General features: G+C 42.6%; 1 protein-coding gene across 4 annotated transcripts in view; it reads left to right on the top strand.

Moving 5' to 3' along the window:
* The window catches only part of KANK1 (KN motif and ankyrin repeat domains 1), a 180,147-nt gene that overhangs the window by 125,385 nt on the left and 30,513 nt on the right, over window positions 1-24,249 (top strand). The gene's annotated exons all lie outside the window — the stretch shown is intronic.

Below are 24,249 nucleotides of genomic sequence, written 5' to 3'. Positions count from 1 at the left end.
GATTGTGCTCAGGACTGCTGTCAGTAATGAAATACACATGACAATACTTACATTTAATGAACACTTACTGTTACCATGGTGCCCAGGATGCTTTGTCCATATTCTCATATTTAATCGTCACAGAAATCCTATGAGTGTATGCTGTTATCCTCAGCACCACTGTCATCCCTGTGTGATGGCACAGAGTAGCTCAGTAACTTACCTAAGTGAAGAAAGAAAACTCGGGGTTGTTACTTGTTTCTCTAGTCAAATGTTTGGTAAGGGAGGAGACTAAAACATGGCGAAATTTCTTGAGAGTCGTGGGTGGGTATCAGCCCCCCCGTGATGCCGTGGTCTCCCTCCCTTCTCCCGCCCTCACTTCTGTGCACACTCGGAGGGAGGGTGCTTGCACTTGTTGGTGCCTCAGAACCCTCTGATGTCTCTGGCAGAACCCTCAGTTCAGGGTTTAGATCCTTACCCCGAGTGCCCCTAACTCCTTTTCCAACTTGACTTGTCCTGGAGTATCCCTTTTCTCTTTGTCCCTGAAGTCTGACAATACAGCTGTACCCTTTCTTCCTCTCTTGGTGTCCTGCCTAACAGGTCTGAGCACTGAGTCTGAAAGCAAAGAAAAGCACTCTGATTTGTGATTTCTGGGGTGTCAGGGTATGAATTGTTGTTGCAGACAGGTGTCTGGACCAGGCAAAGAGAGGTTTTTGTTTATTCTAGTCACCATGACCTCTATAAGCCTGTAAGCAAATCTGATTAGAGGCTCAGTCGTACACAATTACTTTAATTTTACATATGCATGTATGTGTATAAATGTGTGTGTATATACATACACATGCACAGATACATAAGCATGCATGCATTATATATACATATACGTGTGTGTGTGTATACACACACTAATCATCTCATGTTCATATCTCTATCTTTAAACTTTTATCCAGAATTTAAACTGGGTAAGGGACCATTCACAAATCCTTTTGTACCCTGACTTCCCCATTGGGTCCTTCAGTTAGACTGAGTAAAAGGTACTGATTTTAAAATAAAAGCAGTTAGTTAACGCTGTAGTTTGTAAAATTTATTACTATACATTTCATACATACAAAATATGTGAAGGTTGTATAACAAACAGCTGTGCACATTCCATCTAAGCTTAAGGAATAAACTTTACTAGTACTCGGCAGATACCACTGAGCACCTGCAATGTGCCAGGCATTGTTCTGGGCACCGGGGATACAGCAGTGAGCAAAACAGGCAGAAATCCCAGCGTTCAAGGATCTTACATTCTAGTAGAAGTTGAAGTCTCCTCGTGGAGAGAGTATCCAGGTAAAGTAGAGATCATTCTTAGACTATAAAAGTAGTCTTTATCTGAAATTCAAATTTACCTGTATTGTCTCTGTTTTTATTTGTTAAACCTGGCAACCTTACCTGTGAACTTCTTCCAGATTGCATCTTCCTTCTTACTACCACTCCCTCATTATCACTTGTTTGTTGTAGTGTTATCTCTTTTCCACCACATCCTTCATCCTACTTCTGTTGACTAGTCCAGTTTTGTTTTCATTAATTTAAAATGTTTTTTTATGGTATTACTAAGAAGAGCTCAGTGTCATCTGTTAATGTAATGAGGTATGAGCATCATAAATTGCTCGACTGACTCTTCTTTTATGGCTAACTAGGAAGTAAATGGGGGTCATTGGTTAGGAAAATTGCTGTATTTCTGCAGAATTTAGGGGTGGGGGCAGTCTGCTTTTTCTCAGGTTTCCACATTATGCTGTAAACTGGGTGCACTGATGGATACCTCTCTAAACACTAATTAATGTTGTGAAACTTTAATTAGAGCTTAGAATCTCTTTAGAAGCCAAATAACAAGTGGCTTATTTGTCAGATGAAGATGATACTACCTGTCCTACCTTCTTCACAGGATTGTTGTCCAGAAAGAAACAGAACAATAACCGTAAAAACACTTGTTGAGACCTAAAGTGCTGGTCATCCTCCCTGTTCTGCCGTCCCGGTCATGAGCTCCTGATCTAATAAGCACCTGCTCGGGTGCCATTGTGCCAGGCTCCGTGTGATGCTGTGACACTGCGGAAAGAATTGAATTATTGTCCTGTGTCTAACAGTTCAGTGAAGTGGATAGATGAGCATTCGGGAGTGACTTTTTAGGCTCGCCATCACCATTTTTATTTGTGCTAATACTTGCCTTCGCTAGTTTATTATAGCTTTTCTCCCTCTTGCTGTTCTCTTTCATAGCCTAAATATATGTGTATTTTTCCAGACAGATAAATATTTACTCATTTAATACACTTACTGAATTGCCTTAAACCTTTGGTTGTCACTTTAAATTAGTATAATAACTTTCATAAAGTCTTGTTATCCTGGTCAGTTATTTGGCTCCAGGTTTTGTCTCCATGCTGATCTTAAATGAGGTACAAAGGCCACTGATAAGACCTGCAATCGGACAGAGCCAAAGACTCGTGACAGAGCAGGTAGAATGCTGCAGTACAGTGCAGCCCACTCTTGGCTGTGTCAATATTTTTTCTGGGCGGGAGCATTTCGCAAACAGAACCCTGAGCCCACTGCGGTGGACCTGACAGGAGGAATTGCGTGCTGTTTGTCAGGTGCAAGACCAGTTTGCACTGACTGGTCTGGCTGGAACCGGCCTGGTGTTTTCTCAGACCATCTGTGAAGAAGGTCACAAAGAGTGGCAGAGACGTTCTGTTCACGGTGGTGAGTCTTAGACCTGACCTCTGCGTTTGCTTTACTCCAAAGGCATAGGGTGAGCTGATTAAAAACTGCGGCTGCTGTAATTCACACGTACCCTCCATGACCTTCCAGGGTCTTCTGATGAAATCTGCAAAAGGATGAAATGTGTGTGCTCTGTGTTTTCCCAGAAGTGGTGTGTTCAGTGGTTATCAGAAGAGCTGAGGGGGTAAGACAGAATTGCATAACATAAAAACATAGATAAGAGCTAGAAGGGGTCTTTTTGATTTCACCTGTTCAACCTCCCTTCCTTACTATCAGATGGCAAAACACGACTTATGGTTAGTTAATGGCTAAGCCAAAAGTTGAATGTGGAGAATCTTTTTCCATAGTTTGAGGCATTCTTGTTGATGTTAAAGATCAGAAGTGTGGTGTCTATGAAGTTCTGATTGGACAGGTAAAAGGGAAAGTATGTATTTCAGAAAACTACATAAAACCCAAAAATAGAATGGTTAAGAATAAATATCCTTCCTGACGGATTATTTTTTCTTAGTGTGAATTATTTCATAGAGCCAAATAAACAAACGTATTCTAATCTATATATACGTGTGTGTGTGTGTATATATATATTTCGTACATCAGTGCAGTTTCATCATATTATTTGATGTGTTTAAAAACTAGATTTAATTAGATTATGCATTTCAACTGTAAATGACACCGTTGGTTGTTAGTTTATTGAAGGCCGATTTCACACTGAAGTTTATAAATAATTTGTTCCTTACAGTGATGGTGTTTGAGAAGATAGTTATGTTTTCAGTAAGAAGTATTTACATTTGAATTTCTTAGCTGTTAAAATGCCAAGAACGCCTACAAAGAGGAGACCCTGAGTTTTGGAGTCTTGCTTGTCTGGTTAATCAGAACCTCAGAGTTCATCCAGCCCCAGAGAGGTTCTGAAGAGTCTCTCCCTTGTCAGGGCTTGCCTGTTTTACAAACTTTCAAGGCTTTGGTTTTAGCCTGTAGCCAGCTTCACCTTATAAGCTTTCTTGCTTCAAACCGTGAGTGAGTTGTAATGGGTTAAGCATCAGATTTCAGACAGATGATTAGCTCTCCAGCTAAGCTGAGGAAGGATGACTTGTCTCCCAGGGAGTACCAGCCTGCCTGGGCGTAGGAAGGATAGAATCTGGGCTTCTGCTAGTACCAGATGACGGCCCAAGATACTGTTCCGCTGTCGTTTTCTGCCCAGATACTCTACGGGTGCCAACAAGAAAGGAAAAACACAAAATTAAAAACCCAACGGGGAGATTTGCTATGTTAAGAACTTGAGCTGTTGCTGTTGTTCTGAGACTGCAGAGTGAGGAGAAGGATTACAACAGCCCTTCCTACGAGGATTTGAATCCTTTGTGCCCTGCTCGCCCGCAGAACTTCCCATCGTGAGTGTTGGCCGTTGTTTCTGATTATGCACTTCCCCTCTTTCTGGAAGAACTTTGGGTGGGCTGGTTGAGCCCATTAGCTTCCTTCTTCCTGTGTCCCGGATAATTCCAGTTCATCTCCTTTGTGCAGTTTCTGAGAAAGGTTTGAATGGGCTTGGAGGAAAATGAGTGACTAATGCTCACAGTTTCTGCTTTGGGGACCTTTTCTGTAAAAAGCTGTTTAATTTGACCTGGCATGAAGAATAATGAGCGTAGTTCTCAAATTCACAGAAATAATGTATTCTTGCTCTTTTCTGACAACATACTTAAAAGTGGCATTGAGTAGACTTCTCTGATAAAAAACCTCAAAGAAGAGCCCACCAGGAAATGAGACTTGATAAGATTCATTCAAACAGTTTGCAAAAGTTCTAAGTCAGAAAATTGGATGATTCTCTCTGCTCTCTTGGCTGCCCTGTTAAATATTTTTGGAGTGTGATGTAACTGATTTACTCATTTCCATATGCTTTTTAGGAAAAGTATGTTCATGTTTTAGGGGATAAGCCTGGTTCTGCTTTGGGGCTGCAGTTCATTATGAAGCCTGCAAACAAGAGAAGTGTTTAAAATATGCAGCTCCCTTGTGTACGTAGCATTAGTGATCTCAGCTGGTAGTTCTGTATGGACAAGTGATCTCACAACTTAAAAATCAGTATGTAGCTATTTTGAGGATTTTGTGTGTCTGTGTGTGTGTGTGACCAGATTTCTAATTCCAGCAGTTCTTGGAGCAAGCCGTGGCTAAAAATTCAGATTAAGTAATATTCTATAATATTCAGAAGGCCTCCCTAACCAACAGAATGAAAAAAAGAACTATAGACATGAGGGAGAGCTGAGGCAGGAGAAGAAGTGTTGGGTTCATGGCATTTGTTCTCATCTGGAAAGTTACGTCTTTGTACTCTTAATTTGTCTTGTTTGTGACAAGCCAGACTTGGTGATTCGTGACTTTTCTTGCAACTGGTTCAGAGGTTGTGGACGTGGCTACAGTTTCACCGTGTAAACCTTTACTTAAAGGAGCTGGCTCTAGAGTAATAGTTTATGGAAGCAATTTGCTATTAATAGTCACAAGCACTAAATTTATTTTAACTCCCTTTTTGTGCTTTTATTTAATTGGAGTGGTTCTCTCTGAGGGAGACCTTTTGTATTTTGGACATGATCTCTGTTAGATAGAATGGGATTTTCTGAATTTAGTCTCACAATTTTTAATTCAGTTGATAAATTCTATCAGCTTTGCAAATGGTTTTGTGAAAATATTGATTCAGCTTTTCCTGCCAAATTTTCCCTTCCCTGCCTGCTCTTCTGAGTGCCCTCTTTTCTGGCATCAACTGTCTGTGAGGCCAAGGCATTTCAGGTGTTTCTGTACAGCAGGCGTGCCTAAGCGTCTCCTGGGGAGAATCTTCCCGCGTTAGAAATATGAAAGAGGGAGAGGAAGGTGACGTTTCTAATCGTTCATAAGCCCAGCTGCTTAATATCTTTAAACCCTTAGTCACGTGCATTGGTTCTTACTTTCTTCTAACTAAAACCGAAAGAAGTTCATTCTCCCTCTGCCCTCATTGTCTCCCTCGTTCAAGTCAATATACCCACCAAGGGCTGGCCAGTTTATTGCCTTTTCCCTAGCATTTCAGACTGACTGACTGGGATGCTTTATTCAAATCAGGGCCACCCCATGGAGTTGTTTTTTGAGGCAGCCCATTTGGCATGCTCCCTCCAACTGTGAGGACAAAGGCGGATTTGTCTTCCCATGACCTGGCAGAGGAGGTGGAAGTACCTGCCGGCTTTACGCAGCATGTACCCTAACCAGTGCGCCGCCGCCTCTTCAGGTGGTGAGTCAGCCTGATGATATGCTGACTTTTACAGCACACCAGGGTGGAGACCTGGAAGTCTGTAGGCCAGGAGGGGAGGAGGGGATGGTTTGCATGTCACACCGCTCCAACAATGCAGCTTACAGGAAAAAATTACAAAACACCGAAGCCCTTTGCCATCAGATTTTTCCATTAGCACGATGCTTAACACAGCTTCCAAATCTGCCCCAGGGACAGCTGTTCGGCAGCGTGAGGGGAAACGGTCACATCACATCATAAGCTCTGTGGTTGGTTACCTGTCAGCCTCTCCTGTAAGGAACCCCAGCAGGCTCCGAGCATCACACACATACTCAAGGAGCTGTGGATTCTCTGAAGGGGTACTCAGACATTATTTGGGCACTAGAAAACGCCGCTGGAACCTACGCCACCTCAGGACACTGATTTTATATGAAGGACCCCAAGACAGAAAAGCTTCCAAAAAGGTAAAGAGGGCTTAGAGCCAGGGGCTTTTCCTCTGGAGCATTATTTTTTGGTTTTCTGTCCTCTGGATACTTCGATACTGAAAAAGCAGGCTTTCCAAATAGTGGTGAATTTAAATCAGGGTGTAGTTTTTGGACTACCAGAAAGAATGATATAAAACTCAGCAAAAATAATTCAATTCAGTGAGTTCATTCATTAAGGAGCTCACTTTTAAATGGTTGCACAGAAATTTATTTGGCAGAAGGGCAGCTGTTTCCCTTCTTTGTGTAATGGACCAACCCTGAGGTCCTTTGGAAGTTGGTCTGTCTTTGCCTTGTTGTCACTACTTTGTGAGTTTTGTTTTGTTAAGGATGGCTGGCAAGGTTAAGGATCATTGAGTTTTCTATACTTTTGTTATTTTTTTTCTGTCTCTTGAAACATTTTAGCTTTCACTAACTTTAATCTCTAACTATCTTCTGCTCTTTACTCTAAGCCTTTGTTTTGGCCTTATGTTGACTGAAATCATGGTTTATTTCTGTGTCTTCAGTCGTGATGCCTACAAAAATCATGGTTGGCCTTCCCAGCCCTGCATGGCTCCAGGTTGTAAGAGACCAGCTCTTTCTAGGAGCTTCTCCACCATTCCAACTGCTGCTCCCCAATCCTTCCATGCCTTGTTCCCCTCTTGGTGGCTTTGCCCAGGGCACTGTCCTCTTGGCCTGGATGTCTTTCCCATGTCTGTCCATATAAGCCCTTCTTGTTCTTCAAGTCCTGCTTCCTCTCCTATCTCTTCCAACAAGTGTTCTCAGATACTCCCAATGGGAATTCACTCCTTCCTCCTCTTTATTCCTAGAGAGCTTTGTATTCTGTTAAATAGCTGCCATCATTTGCTTTCCTGTAAAGAGTTACAGTTGCATGTTTCACTAATCTGTAAGCTTTGAGGTCCTCGGAGGCGGGATTCATGTCTTCATCTTGATGTGCCCATTGTGCTCAGCATGACCAACAGGCTCAATGGTCAACCAGCAAATGTTAGCAGCACACCTCCTTGCCTCTGCTGAGATGCTGGGCATCTAATACAGAGCAAGTTGCAGGCACAGTGCCCGCTTAGGAATCTGTGGGGTTGAATTGAGCCCTACGAGTTGCCAATCTTAAGTTGTGACCCCCTTAGCAATTTTCTCCCGGCCTGTTCACCTGGGTGTTCTCCCTGGATGATCAGGTGGCTTTCACTCTGTCACATGCACTCAACTTGCCTTCTTCCTCCTCTCACCTCACAGCAAAGTGGAAGGTGTAGTATTGGCTTTCGCTGCATCACATGCGCTAAGGTAGGCTCAAAATGGGATTGTCTGTTAAGTGCCTTGGGTTCTGGGGAGAGGAGACCGGGTCTGATCCAGGGAGGAGCACTGGGAAGCTCAGTCTAGCTCCCATGGCCTCTTTGTTCCTTTCTCTGCTGTTGGCACCCCAACCAGAGAGAGAGGAGGCAGAGCTCCACTCAGTTCCTTTTGCCTTTTACCTGGTCTGGTTTGGTGGGCCAGCTCAAACTGTGGATGAGAACCCCAGTTGGTGACCTCTAAGGTGGAGGCATGGCCATTGGTTTACTTTCATTCTCTCCCACTGTTTTCTTGGAAAGGTCTCTACAGATCTATCATCCCTCTTAGATGGAGGAAATAAACTGTCCTGATTGCCATGTCATTTATAGCCTTTATGGTCTCCATCTCATTTAAAATTTTAATTCCCTTTGTTTCATGCCTCAATTCATTCTGTCATTTGGCTTTTTAAAATGCTGATTTCAAATCTCGGATGAAGACATATCATGGGAAAGTCTCTAGTTTAAATTTGATGAAAGTAATAGTCATGAGGCAACGTGTAGAAAGTCAGACTCCAGTGTTAAGCCTTAAATGTGTTTGGGGAAATGCACTTTGTTGAGTAAGGTTTGGCAAAGACAGAAGATTCTTTCCTGGTCCTTTAAGAGAGGCCCGTCATCCGGAGCGTCCTCCGCCTAATTTCACTCTCCTGTCTGGAATCTCGCACCTCCGCTAGGGTACACCCTTGTCATGTTGATTCTGGCCTCTCCTTAGACAACCTCCCTGTTGTTAAGTTCTAGGTACAGATCCTTCTGATTCAGGCAGGTAAAGGAGGTTTCTTCTTCCAGCACCCAGCGCTGTCCACACCTAACAGGATGAGAAAGTCCTGTAAGCTCTTGCTGGACCTGTCCTTTCCTTGTAATCCCCTTCAAGTCCTGTCGGCCTCCTCAGGCTGTGATGAACGTGGGTGGAGAAGGAGTCCTGGTGATGAGGACAGGAGCTCCGCCCACTTTTCTCCCTCATTGCAGTTCCCTGGGACACCCAGCTTTTGGTGTCACGTCCCGTTGCAATTCTGAGGGGAGAGGATGGGTAACGTAGCCGTGATAAAGTATTTATATTCTTTAGGGGTTGCGGGAAAGCTTCAAACACAGCAGAAATAATTCAGGCCCTTCATGAGTGTGATCGCAGAGCATCCTGCTTTCAGTCTGTCTCTTTTTAAGATGAAGACTCGTAGGTAGGATTTTTACACATTAAGATTACCCGCAAGAGCGATGGTGGCGGGGATCCTTGGCTGTTGTTTTGCTTGTTGTCTTTGTCTTTATTTTTTTTTAAGTGAAACATCTCAGTAGAAAGAGCTAAATTAAATTGGTTTTCTAATTGGTTTTATAATTTGTTTCAGCCAGGACTCTAGCAGTCTGAATGAGGAAGCAGAAGTTGGCCACCTGGAAAATGGGGAAAGGAAAGGGATGGAGACAGGAATGAAATTGGATCCCAGATGGATACCATGAAGTCCTTGCTTGGTGTCATACTGACGCCTGGGAGTGTGTTCTATTTGACCAACTCAAAGTTTTGTTTTAATCTGAATTAATAACCAAGACTTCTTAATGATTTCTTCAGCTTTTCTTGAAAACTCTGAAGATTTGTGTCACTGGATGTGTACTTCCACCGGTCCACAGTCACCTGGAGAAGACAGGTGCCTTCTGGTCTCTCCCAACCCCCTCCAAACCCCTTCCTTTCCTTTATTAACCTGGACTCTGGGGGTGTTTGAATTTATGATATGAACGTTGAGGCTACTTGTATTGTGTAAGAGGCTGCCCCTAATTTGACTGTTAACTTCCTCTAATCCAAAAAAGAATAATCTTAAATTTGCAGATTTTGCTTATTCTAGAGCTGAGGTTCTCATCCCTGTCTGTGGCATAAATTCATCTGGGAAGCTTCTAAAAATGCTGATGTCCCTAGCCCCACCCCAGAAGATTCTGATTCATTGGGGTGGAGATGGAAGAGGGTGGTGGGCGATTCAGCATTTTTGGAAGCAGCCCCAGGCAGTTTGACTGTTCAGCAGGGTGGGGAACTTGTAGCATGGGGGTGCTTGCTCTGGCAAGCCTTGGCTCCTTGCTCTTGAATGGCAGAGGTAATGTTAACACTGCCACCCCTCTGGCCCTGAGTCCTGCCTCGGTGATAAAACGAGGGCATAGACTCAGAGTCCTTGACAATTTAATACAGCTCTTTAAAAGGAAACAGACACTCGAAGTGTGGCTCCTCTGGAAGGAATCACGTGGAGTGAACGGGTCCTGGGCACCTGTAATGCTGGGAGCACAGTGCTGGGTGAGATGAAGAGGACAGGGCTCCTCTAAGTCTGTGGGGATGTCAGATGTGTGCACAAACTGGACAGGGGGGAGAGCAAGCCGCCCTGACAGCCTGGATGGAAGAGGTGGCTCCATGGAAGGATAAGGAGCAGTGTCTGACAGAACTGATACTTAGCTGGTCCTTGCAAACTGGAAGAATTTTGTCTGCAAAGGTTGGGATTGGGGGGCACCAGAAGGAGAAGAAACAGTACAAGCAAAGCACTGAAGTGGTGTGCTCTTTCCCCTCCCCACCCTTTGGAAATGCCAGCTCTCTTCCCCTCCTCACTTTTCTTTGCCCTCTAGGGGCTACAGGGAAGAATGTGCCTGGTGCCTGGCTTTCCAGCACTGTGTCGTATTAATAGAGCAATTGAGTAGCAACAGGGATGACATAAGCTTCATCTCTAAAATCCAATAATCATGCCTACCTTATAGGGTTGTCTTGAAGAGTAAATGAGCTCATATGTGTATGAAGCCCTTGGAATAGTGTGGCCCAAAAGAATTGTGTGCAGTGGATAGTGGGGGAAGATGAGGCAGGGAGGCTGTTGTGAGAGTGATAACTCAAATGCATCTGTGCAATGTCTTTGAGACTGAAAGGGTGTTAAGAAGTCGGTAACAAAGAGAAGAGGAGCATATTGCAGGAGGAAGGTAAATTCAGGTTACGTTAGGAAAAATGCACCTTAAGATGTCCAAAAATGTAGTTCACTGTTACCACTCACTACTTCATTTAACTTTGGTTTTATCTCTAGACTGGGGGTCAGACCCTCTGGGGAAAAAGTCTTGATGCAGTTACCTTGTTAAGTAAGCACCAGAAGAACTGTGGATTCACATATGCTTGGTAGAAGGACCGTAAGTGCACTGTCTGCTGGCCTGGTGTCACAGAAGGCTTTGTCTCCAGCCCATTTCCCTGCTCATGGGCGATCAGCTTTCCTGGCTGCTCCCTACCTGTCTGAGGAAAAGCCTTGAGTATATCTTCATCCTCCCAGATCTCATTGGCAGCTTTTTTTGTACATAAATTAAGGGAGAGTAAAGGCAGACAGGTGTGTCTTTCTCCTAACATTGGAAACCTATGCAACGGACACTTTCCAGGCAGAAGGAGCTCCTGTTTTTAATTCTTCTCCCACCCTAAGTTTTGTCATCCTTGATAAAAGACTAGATATTTATTTGTGTACAATGACTTTTTCTGCTAGGCCTCACTTCGTGGGAGCACCTAGACAAAATAATTACCTTCACTTGCTTTATAGAATAAGCTATATTCTTACCAGGACTCTACTTATAAAATAAAAATTTTGCAGAATTTGTTTTTCCAGGATTAAGAAACACTACTTCCAGATGCTTTTCTCAGTTTACTTCTTAAGAACTAGTGTTTTGATTTAATGCTTAGTTTGGAATATAATAACGTAACTAAATAAAACCAGATTTTTCTCAAAAGTGCAGAGAAGAAAATTTCTCTGTTAAAAGCAAATAATAAAACAAGCCCAAGGAAATTTTTAGGGTGATGGATGTTTGCTAAAGCTGGATTGTGGTGATGGGATGCCCAACTGTATACATTAACTACAACTCATCATATGGGCACTTAAAATGGGTGAGTTTTATGGTATGTAAATATCCCAGTAAAGTTTTTTTAAGTCCAAAAACCAGGAAAAAATTGGTTCAACTCAAATCTCTTGTCTAATGTAGGTGTTGCTGGGTAAGATAATTTGGAATTATTTGGACCCTATATTTCAAAGTATCTGGCCCTCCAAACTTTGTTCTTTCTTAGAGTGTTATTTCTCTTTGAATCAGTTTATTCCACCAAGCCCAAATGAGTCCCACTTCATCTTAAAAAGTTCAATCTTCGTAGCCTCACACAGAAAAATGTCTGTTTCAAAGATAATCATTCTTTAAAGCATTCTGCCAGCAGGTGTGGAGCAGTGGATGGAATGAGAAGGGACGTGGAGTGAGACAGGGTGTGTGCCAGCACCAAGGTGAACCAGGCCGACTGCAGATCCAGGGGACTCTCGTGGAGCTCGGTCTCTCTCCTCGCAGCTGTCCCCTGTTGTGAATTTTACAAACCAGGCCATTTAGAGTCATCCCCTAACCTTTGTTAATCTCTGTTTTACTGTTCAGAACTGGCTTTGCTCTTTTGCCTGTAGATAGAGGTCAGTCAGCCTTATTCCACTAAAGTCAGTCATGTTTACCTGGTGTAGGTAGGCACAGGTGAAGAATGAGTTTAAAAGTACTTTTTCCCTCCCTCTTTTTTAGGTGGTAAAATTGAACCATTAGAGGGACAGATCATTCTTACTAACTGCCTAAAACAGAAACAAAAGATCACTGAAATGATGTTACCCCCCTAAAACAGAATGCACTTGTTTGGGAACTAATTCTGTGTCTTTGAAAGTCATATGATCTAATTGGGATAAAATGTTTAAGGAACTATGGGGGAAAAAAAAAAAGGTTTGGGTCTGTGGTTTACAAATGGGAGTGTTTTTAGCCTTCAGATTGCTTGTTGCATTAAATAAGAATAAACCGAGAAAAGGGATCACTGTCCTCAGTGCAGCCTGGGCCCTCTGCCTCGGGAGCTCTTCCCAGCACTGGAGGGTTTGGGGGAGGGAATAAGTCAGCAGGAAGACTAAGGAAACATTTGCTGCCTCTCTGTCTGCATTCTTCCTAGAATTAGCAGGTTTACAGCTGCGTTTCTAGGTTAGCATTTCATGTGTCTAAAGACTATGAGGGTAGTTTGTTTGAAAAATTGGAAGGGGCATGGGAGAGTCTGTCTTCACCTCCGTGTTGTCGTTAAGATCCTTGCTAGCAGCTTTGTTCGTTGGTAGTTTTTGCTGTCTCACTGACGCCGAGAGTCCTGGAATTAAACCTCGTGGCCAGCAGGCTGTTCGTTGGTCAGGAAATTCCAAATGGGTATAAATAAATGCTCTGCAGCAGCTCCTGGGCTCTTTGCCTGCTGATGTGCAGGCCCTTTAATGCTGAGGGAAGTGGGCCTGAGACTTGGCTTCCTGCTTGCTGAAAATCACAGTTATTTTGTTTCTGGGTGGGTAAGTAAGAAAGCCCAAAAAAAGAAAAACAGAGGAGAGTGTGACATTTGGGTTAGGGGGAGGTAAAATATAAACTCGAGCTCTGTATGTCATGAAAAATATTTGCTTTTCTTACCAGCTGGAAAGAATAACTCAGTCTTGGATTTTTGGTTCAGTGACAGTTTCAGCTTCAGCCATGGCTCTAACATAAAGATGTCATTGTCGTGGGAGCCACAGATTGTATGTGTGTGCTAAGGTTTCAGTTTTTGAGTTCATGGCTTATTTAAGTTCCAGAATTTCCTTTCTTGTTGGTAAATCCATTTTTGGTTATTTGTTTTCAGCTCTGTCTTTCTAATGGGGAGCTGCTCGGTGTGCCTCAAAGCTGGTTTCTTTTTCTTGTACAAACACTGTAAAACAAAATAAGAGCTGGGATTCATACAATTACTTTAGCCACCCCCCTCCCCCTAAAAAAACCAGTATGATGTTTTGTTAGAAAAGCATTTTCTGTCCCAAAGTCCTAACTTGTGCTGCTTCTCTGCTTTTCACAAAATTATCATTTGAACGGGCACATTTCCTATATACACTTAGCATGTTATTTTTGAAGGAAGTTTGCAAAACAACATTTAGTCCCCAAGCTAGTTCCCTTCTGTGTGTGCATGACAAATTTAGGCCCTAGTTCAGCAGTAAGCCTGTAAATTAGACCTTGGACATGAGAAAGCAGCCCCACCTAGGTTGGGGGGAGCAAGGACTGAAGTGCCTGTGGCATCTCGACTATTACGAGCTGGATTTTCGGTTGAGTCGCTGCATCTTACAGTTGTCACCCTGGAGGAGAGGGCCACTGTGTGAACCTCTGGGCCTCTGTAATGTCACATGCCTCCTTACTACAATGTGTCCTTTATTAAGACACTACCCGCTCCATTTCCAGGAACAATAATCCTTCCCACTTTCTTGCCTCTTGGTGCTTACTGCAGCCTGGCTTCTGGACTCCTAGGAACTGCCCAGGGTACCACTGACGATGCAGCAAAGGGAAGCTGCATTTGGGGATTGTTAGGTTGTGCCGGTTGTTACGATGCAAATGGAAGGTGCTGAATGGGATGGACAGAGAGCCAGGCACGGGCCCTGCCTGCCCGAGCTCATCTGGCCTGACAGCTGCTCCAGTTAATTTCCTTCTCCACTTGATCACATAGCATGTGATGTTATGGAATTTTGTGTGACATATAGTGAGAGAGTCATGGTCTGGAAGCAACCTTTGGAAATCATCATGTCTCGCCAACCCCCTCATTTTATATGTACAAACCTTATCACTGCGTGTGCAATTCCAGACCCTTGGTGCCCATTGCTTGTCTGTGAACTAGGAAGTATGTGTAGTTCCTGTACTTGTTTTATGAAAACATTATACCATCCCCCCAATTTAGGCGAGCCGTTCTGGATGACCACACGGACATGCATTCAGTGGTTGTAAAGCACACATCTCTGCACAGTGTGTTCAAGGATGCTCTTCTCTTAGGACTACAATAGAGGTAGAAGAATGAGATGGTTCAGAAAAGTCAGTGCCTACCTTTGTCCTCTTACTGTGCGAAGGAAATACTTTAACTTGTCGTAACATACTTTTGAAGGTTGGGGATGTTTGTCTGCTTTTGCTTTTGTTTTATTTTACTTCCTTCCTATGCATAATTGATGCTAGACTAGGGCTCCCTGGACACCTAACTGGCACCCACACTCCACTCACCCTGAACCCCCAGTGTGCACACACTTAAACAAGCACAGCCCCTGCAGGACCCAGCCAACGTCTCCCTCAGCCATCAGAAACCAATTTAGACCTCAAGATTTTAGCAGACAAGATTAATTTTGAACAAGTATCACAAATACCTCAAACCCTAGCTTCATGAGGTGAAGGGGAAGGTAGGGTGGAGGAGAGGAGTTCTGGATTATCTGGATGCCAGGGTTATATGCTTCACCAAACAACAGAGGGTGATCCAGTATTAGTGAAAAATAATAGTAGACTGCAGACAAAGCTCTAGGTGTTCTCCAGCAGCACTGTGAAGCAGGTCTATTATTTTCCCAATTATACAGTTGGAATAGAATGTAACTTGCCAACAGCTGGAAAGCGGCAGAGGCAAGATTCGAACCCAGGCAGTCTGGTCCCAGAGTGCCTGATTTTAATCATTACAGCTCTTCCTCCGCTATACTTGACTAACTGGTGCATGCCTAGACGTAGCAAATACTGAGCGTGCTGTGTGCTAGGCACTGAAGGATACAAAAGTAGATACTGCTTGATTCCTGCCCCCAACACACCTACACTGGTGGGGGGAGATGGACACATGCCTGGTAATCACAACACAGGTCAATATGTACTGGCAGAGGGTTCTAGGGGAATGGAGGGAACAAGGTGGCCAGTTCTCCACAGGACAGAGCAGTTAGGGTTGAAGGAAAACTTTACAGAGGATGGGATATTTGGTCCCTTAAGGTCAACGCAGCTTATTCTGATGGATGGAAGAGGCTGGGGAAGGGTGTGCCAGGTAGAAGGAACAGAATGAGCAAAGCAGATAGGCTTGAATGTTGCTTGGTATGTTGAGGTTCAGGGTGGGGAGGAAACTGGGAAGTGCTGGATTGGGGCAAAACTGTTGAAGACCTTTGAAGCCACAGAAAGGAGCTTTTAGACTTTATAATGGGGCTCCTGGCAACCAATCTGCAAGATTAATAATTGAGAAGCTCTACAGGTCTCCAGGGATACCTCAAACAAATGTAAAATTCCTCCAAGAATATGTAATAATATAGGAGAGAGGAGACACTAGCCCTGAGTAAAAAAACAGGCTGCTTTATTTGCATGTGAACAACAGAGGCGTGTTGGCCTTGCTCCCTGGTGACTGGCTGACTGCTCTCTTGTACCCCAAAAACACTGAGCACAAGTAAAGGGACGTTACTATCATCTGTATCTATATAAATTATATAGATATAATTTTGACATAATTTCAAACTTATGGACAATTTATAAAAGAACCCTAATGCCTCCTTCACCCAGATTCAGGTTTTCCAGTGGTTACTGTTTTATCACATTTGCTCCGTCTCTTTCTGCATGTGTGTATGTCCTTATATATGTGTGTGTGTAAAGACATGCATTTGTCATGTCACCTCCATCTCCTTCAGTCTGGAACAGTTCTCAGCCTTTCCTTTCTCTGATGACCATGACAGTTTTAAAGAGAGAGACCTATCGTTCTGTTGGATGTCTTTCAGATAGGATCCATGGACATTTCTAGATTCAGGCCATGCCTTCTCGGTGGAAACCCCACAGAAATAACCCTGTGCTCTTCTCATGGCATTATGAGCATGACATGTGATGGTAGCCTTGACCACCTGGTCCACGTGGTTCTTGGTCGGCTTTCTGCATAATAGTATCACCATTTTTCTCTTTGTGATTCATTTGTATTTTGTAGGAGGTATCCTGAGGCCATACCAATACCCTGTTCTTCAGTAGGAAGTCTACACACGAGACAGCATTCATTGATGATTCCTGCCTGAATCAGCTACTCTTATAATGGCTGTTAAATGATGATTTTCCATTTCCATAATTATTTATTGAAGTATAAATTGGCACTCTACCAAATATTTCTCATAGCATTATGGACTCAACAGATACCTGATTTATTCAGTGGAATCTAATCTGCTGCTATCATTAAGCATATTATTTTGATGCCCAAATTATCCCCAATTTGGACAGTGGATTCCAAAAGAGAGTTTTTGAGCCAAGGAGACCCTGACACTGTTTCTGAAAGCCAATCTGATGTGTGCTGACAATTGAGATTAGTAACTAGCAGGTAACCCCTGTTACCTGAGGTCTGTCTGTTGTATGCACCTCAGGCAGTATGGGTCACCTGCAGCAAGATCCTTGTCAGGCAGACAGACAGTAACACTCAGGTGACTAGAAGTAAGCTGACCTGAAATTCAGCTTGTCAGAAACGTGTAGTGAGTAGAGGTCTTGAATTTCCAGAGCATATTACTTACGTTCTCCCAGACCCTGTCCTCTGTCTTTAGCCTTCCCTTGGGTAACTCAGCCTCTGGTCAGCCTGGGCAGAGGGTGGGCTGGGACTGAGAGCACTAAAGTTGGCAATCACACACTGCCCATCTTTCCCTCTCTCCTCCACAAAGACTCTTGCTGGCTGCCAGGGTCAGTGTTGTCTTTGCTTCAAAGACATTTTCAGTCCCTGCTGTGCCCATTCTAGTTTCAAATATGGAACAAGTTTGCACTCTGCATCTCAACGTGCAAAATCGGAGCCTGTATTCCCTAAAATGTCCTCTGTTCTTTCTTCCTGCCCTCACTCATGCTGCACCTGTCCCTCCCAGATTAGATTTATCTTATTTTAATGACCTTCTGAAAAGGAAATCCCATCATTTTTCTCTGCAGTGAGTCACCCATTGGTTTAAAGAAAAATATTTTCTTTTTTATTAGCAGAATGAGGTCATGGAGAGAGCTGCAGAAGATGAGCACAAAGACCTGATCTCAGTCTCCAGCTCAGCCCGCCCAGGGGAGCTGAGATTTGTCAGGCCTTCTCAGTTTCCCCATGAATATTTTGGGGAGAAGGTGTAGACCCTGGCTGCCCCCAAATGCAGGCAGGCTCTAAGTTCTAGTGGCTTTAACACTAGGGCTAGTGTTCATTATCTAGTTGAGTAAATAAAACTCTGACACAGTGCAAAGGAATGTGTGAGACCACAAGAAAAATTCATGGGGACTTGAGCAGTCCGTGGAAAACTTTATGGAGGACACTGAAGATAATTTTAATATTTACTGTTTACTCCAGCATTCAGCCAGAGCAGTCTTATTAAAATGCACATGTGATCATTTCACACCTGTGTTTAGGCCCTTCTGTAGCTACCTAAGGCACTTGAGGACCACAAACCTGACTCCCAGGGCCCTGTGGGATTGAGGCTTGGTCCCCTCTCTGCCTCACCTTGGGTTTTCCTTACCATGCCAAGCTCTTTTCAGCTGCTGAAAGTGGCAGGTTTTGAATATGCTGTTTCCTCTGCCTAGAATTTCTCCCACTAAATACCTGCCCCCTACACACACACACATACCCCATACACACCCTACACACACACCCTACACACACACACACACACACAGAGCCCAGTGAGCACCTCAAACACAGCACTCTGGCAGAACATTGCCTACACCTAGCCCAGGTGGGGTCCATGCTTAGCTCCTGTATTCTACTCTCACAGCACTTATCACAGTTGTTATTTATTTATGCACTCACTTATCTGTCTCCTGTGGTTCACAAGTCCTACACAGGTAGGCTCTCTGTCCATTTTGCAGTACTCCTAGCAGTGTTTGCCACAGGGTGAGTTCTTACTAATACTCGCTGAATGAAAGAATAAATCCATCTCTCAGTCTGACAATCACATCTTCCCTAGATCAGTATTCCCTCTATGGGGTGTGGGAATAGGTAGACCTGGGATGTGGAGCCAGTATTAAAAGGAGCAGTAATGGGAGACAATAGAAGGTATAGAAAAAGTGTGCAGGTCCATGTCTGTGGGGACAAGTTAAAAAAGCAGAGATAAGATCAGCTGTGATAAGGAATCTAAAGATTTAGGGGGAGAAGCCAAAAGGAGTCATGAAGAGTTTTGGGTATGAGAAACCACACCACATTATAACTTAGGCACATAAAATAAACCAAGCCTATAAAGTTGAGTTATGCTACGTATGACGTTGTCAGTTGGCCTGGGTTTCCCATGAACTTCTGGCATGCATTTTGGCTTTCCTTCGTGTTGTCATTTTATTTGCACGAAGTGTTTGGGTAGCTGTTCAGAACAGCTGCAACATGAAAAGAAGTCTCAGAGAAATCAGGTAGGTAGTATAAATGCCACGGAACAGGGATTCAAGCCCTGACATCTAATAGATGCTCATCATTTGAATGAATGATTGGATGGATTTGTTAGCGGAGAGAGGGAAAGAGCAGGTTTAAAAATAACCCTGATAAAACAGAAACAGGCTCATAGACATAGAATACAAACTTGTGGTTGCCGGGGGGAGGGGGGTGGGAAGGGGCAGACTGGGAGTTTGAAATTTGTAGATATGACAGGCATATGTAGGATAGATAAACAAGATTATACTGCATAGCACAGGGAAATATATACAAGATCTTGTGGTAGCTCACAGCGAAAAAGAATGCAACAATGAATGTATGTATGTATGTTCATATATAACTGAAAAATTGTGCTCTACACTGGAAATTGACAGAACATCGTAAACTGACTAACTCAATTTTTTAAAAAATCAATAAACACTGAGGACCTTGCCTGTAGTGTTCAGACCTTCAAACAAACAAACAAACAAATAATTAACTCTGGTAAATGCAAGAGCAAGAGAAAGTCTCACTTGCCATACATCTTGGAAAACACCATGAGGAACACTTACACTGTCCTTTTGATTGTGTGTTCTCTAACAAATGGTATTTCTCATGTAGATTTGGTTTGGGAAGCTCCCTGGGTCTCAAAGTCTTACTGCTGACGTGTCATCAGGAGAACTTTCCTGTTGAACCTGTTCAGAAGACCTGTTCCACCTCACTGTCTTCTTCATCCCCTGTTCCCTGCCGGGAAAAGTTAATTTGCTAACTCAATTATTTTCATACCCTGAGTAATTAACCTCAGGAGAACGTAGCTCTCATGAAGTTCATCTCTGAGCTCACCCTGCTGCATTTCTTTCCTGCCTCTCAGCCTTGGCTAATGCTGAATCTTTTTGACTGCTTTGAACAGCAGGACACTTGCACTCTGCTGCTTTTAAATATGGGAATCTGTGTTTAATTATGTGCTGCTTGGGGGCTGACTCAGCTCTTCAGGCAAACTCTTCATGCTTCATGTAAGAGGGGACAATAATATAACAGAATTAGCAGAGTTCTTCAGTTTCAACAGTCAGAGTATCTGGTGAGGAAAAACACATAAAGAGTTTGTGGAAGTCGTGGCACGTGGGTGCCGTTATTTTTCATGGCACCATCAGTCACTCATCGGGCCTAGAGTCTGCAGCAGTGAACCAAGAACAAAGAAGTCATTGTATCCTAATTAATAGATAGAGTAATAGTATCAAAGTTTTGTCCATTTAAAAGTCCCTTGGGACACATTATTTAAGAAACCTCCAGTGCTTTTTGCTCATATTTAAGAATGGCTCACTGTGGTAGAGTGTGTAGAAAAGTATTTAGTGTTTTCTGCGTCAAGTGGCATCTTGATCACCCTCATCATTAAGCATGTTGCTGTGGTCTCACTGAGCAATGGAAGACTTGAAGGCCACAGTTTGCATGGCCAGATTCTCAGTTGCTGTATGTGAATGTTTGACTCTGTTCACTGTCTTCAGCATAGGCATTTTCTACCTCAACACAGCAGTCTGTTCTCGGTATCCAGAGGGGATTGATTCCAGGACCCTCCGGGGACACCGAAATCCATGGATGCTCAAGTCCCTCATATGAGATAATATAGTACAGTTGGCCCTCTGTATCTGTGGGTTCTTCATCTGCAGATACGGAGGACCGACGATACTGACGTTTTGGACTGGGTAATTCTTTGCTGGGGATGTGGGACTGCCTGTGCATTGTAGGATGTTCAGCAGCATCCCTGATCTCTACCCACCACATGCCAGCAACACTTCTAGTTGTGACAGCCCCAGATTTTCTCCAGACTTTGCCAAATGTCCCCTGGGGGCAAAATCACCCCCAGCTGAGAGGCACCACTAGCAGGTTAGTACAGCCAGACTGGTTTCTTACCATCTGATCTTCTAACATTACTTTTTAATGTCTTCCCAAACCATATATTATTTGGACATTAAGCTTAGTTTCCTTGAAAAGTTAAAATCATATAATACTTCATGAATCTAAATGATGTGACTTTTGAAATATCCATATCTCCATTTCACTTTGTTAATGCAGAAAAATTGCAAGGGTAATTTCAAATCGTTCTTAGACTACACAACGACCCTTCTCACAGAGCACTGGTTTTATAGGTAGCAAATATTTAAATAAAGAGTAGAATGACCATCATTTTTTGGGTTTCAACTTTTCTCCAAACGCATGGGAATTTGGTCTGGACTCAGGGAGTTGTCTCTAGTTGGTGCTGTCACGTTTGGTGTTTGGTTACCCCAAATTGCAAACTGTACAAGGAGAGGGGAGAGGGAAGAGAGGGACTTTGTGAGCCTAGGTGTCTAGGAAGTAGGCCAGCCCAGAGATGATGGCAGCCTGAGAAGCCATGTGGACCACCGTTAGAAGCCCATCACTTAGTTTGGCACAGTGGTATAAATTCTGGTGATCCCACCTCTTCGCTTCACTTCTGCCTTGCATTTTATTTATTTATTTTTCCATGCACCCCTCCCCCACTAGACTGTGAGCCTTGTAAGAATGGAGACCTTGTCTCCTTTGTTCACACTGTGTCCCCAGCTCCTACAACAGTACCTGGTAAACAGTAAGTGAAAGGGGTGAGGAGAAGGTGTTACTAAAATTGTTTTTTTAAATCAATATTGATTATAAATATAAGTTAAATATACAAATAATTTTTTTATTTGGTCCTCACTTCACACTTGGGTATTACGACATTTTAACTGGTCCCCTTGAATTTAATCTCTTTCTCTAACTCAGCCTAATCCACACACAGCTGTCAAGACAATTCTTTTAGCCCTAGCACAGGGCATGGTGTGCAATATGTCAGTGCCTAAGTGGGCGAGTCCCCTGCCCCAGGACCCAAGTCTGGTGTCCTCTCATGTACTCAGCCATCCCTCTCTCTTCTAACCTCCACTTTCCTAGAGCTGCACTGACAGACTCTGCCCTGGCTCTTCTCCACCACCCACCTCTGTTTCCTTTTTACTCTATCATCACTTACCTTGTCTTCAAAACTCATCTCCTGGCTAACTCCATTCTGTTTTGGTCATTTATTCATGTGCCATCATAATTTTCTTGTTGATAATATGCCTTTGTAACTGACCTAAATTAGTGTTATATTTAGGGTGTTCCACATTTATCTCCTAGCTAGACTGTAGCTCATTTTACTTTGTATAAATTCACCCTCCTACTCTTTTCCCTGAATAGGACCATTTTCTGCACCCAATTAAGCTTTCCATAAATGCTATATAATGAAGCTAGAAGTGGTGCCAGAAGCAGTCTCCACCACTGGATTTCCAGACATTCAGAAAATTCTTGTAAACACCAGGGACAGTTCTCTGATTCCAGAATATTTCGTTGGAAGCTATTACTTTCTGGATTCCACTTACAGATATAGCCAGTGGTTTTTGGCTGTGTTTAAGCAGGCATAGCTCTTGTTAGTCCAAAAAGGCTTTTCAGGCAGTTGAGTCTTCTTTATAACCCTCTTAGAGATTTTTTTAACAGTTGTTTCTATACTTCCATAATTATTCTAGAATTTATCAAAAAATTTTGTAATAAAAAAACTTTAATGTAACATCTGCCCGATTTATCATTTTTCTTTTCAAGATCTGGACTTAATTTTTTTGTGTGAGGGTTGGGGGAGAAGGAGACTCTAGAGGGAGAGTCCTGTATCCATTAGAATTCAGTTTAGCTCTACGTAATAGAAACCCAAAACAAACAAGAGCTAAACAAAATAGAAGTTTAGCTCTCTCACACATAAAAGTGTAGAGGTAGACTTTCCAGGAGTAGTATACTGCTCTGATCCACAAAGCTCTTTGAGACCCAGTTTCCTTCTGGCACTTTGTTCCTCCATCCCTAAGAGTGATCTCATAGTCCAAAATAGCAGCTAGTATTCCAGTCATCACATCTGCATTCAAGGCAGCAAGATGAAAGAACAGAGAAGACAGGATATCAAAGAACCATTCCTATGCCTTTTAAGGGAGGCTCCTGGGGGTTACTGCATGACATATCTGCTTATGGCCATACTAACAGCAAATGATGCTGGGGAAATACAGTCTTCATATTTGCCCAGCTAAACAGGGAGTTCTATTAGTGTAGAAGAATGTGGTTAACACATAGTGAGGAATATTCAGCTGTCTTTGCTACGGCTGTCCCATATACTCTCCTGTCAAATAAACTTTCTTGGAGTTTATTTCAGTATATTCCTCTTGCTTTCCAAACAAGGACTTTGTAATTGTATTTTTTTAAGACAAATGCCTACATGTTGTAAAAATTTATAAAAACGTAAAGAACAACATTAAAATCACCCATGATTCCACAACCTAAATATAATCACTGAAACAGCATCATGTAAGCAATGTCCTTAATGCTGATATAGAACAAGCAGCTTCAGTCTTCAGAGTATTTAAATGTTTTTCAAAGTTCTATGTTACACTATATAGTTATTCCTTCAGTAAACATTTTAAAACATCTTTGTTCCCAGCACCTTATCAATTCACGTGTGTGGTTGGGAAGGAAAGCAAGAAAGGGACTTCCAAAAATTAAATTTGTTGCTCTCAAGATACATACAGACTAGTACAGAGAGACAAGACAAACATACATGAAAAAGTTGGGAAATCAATCAGGGCCCTATAAATGCCATATTTGTGTTAATGTATGTAATGATGCACTAGAAAATAGGAGATAAAATAATAATGACACCAGGTATCTTTAAGTGTAGAATAATTTGTACCGTGGACAATTGTTTGTAAAAATGACACCTTGAGAACACATCTTGCTTTCTTAGTTGGTGGAGAATGAAATTTGGATTACATGTCCTTAGGACAGTCTCATTCAATCAGAATTAGGAAATAATCAAGTTTAACGTGGTTGAATTCTAATCTCTCCTGATTCCCAGATTTAGAAGTCCAAAGTTCATTTGGGGATAATTAAGCATGACCCGTGCCTTTTGTGAACTTCAGAAATAACTAAAAATGGGCTAGTTAAGTTTCCCTGAAAAATGCGACGTGTTTTATTTGTGCTCTAAATCCTGACGTTACTGCGTTAAAAAAAAAAAAGGTTTTGAAGAGAAACTAAAATTAACCTGTTGAAAATGCTTAAGTAGGAAAATTAACTGTGTTAAGAAATACACAGAAAAACATCTATATCTAAATACTAACAATTGCCACTAGATGGTGAGATTTGAGTGACTTTCTTTCTTTAAAAGGTTTGTGCGCAATGTTCTTTTTTCTTTTTTTTTTTTTAAACAAGCATGCACTACTTTTGTAGCTGGGAAAATAAAAGTTTGTTTTTTGGTTTTTTTGTTTGTTTTTTTTTAAAGAAAGTTTCATTAATGGCAGCGGC

Source organism: Camelus dromedarius, chromosome 10, assembly GCF_036321535.1.
Source record: "Camelus dromedarius isolate mCamDro1 chromosome 10, mCamDro1.pat, whole genome shotgun sequence".
NCBI lineage: Eukaryota > Metazoa > Chordata > Mammalia > Artiodactyla > Camelidae > Camelus > Camelus dromedarius.
This window is presented reverse-complemented; position numbering and strand designations above follow the sequence as displayed.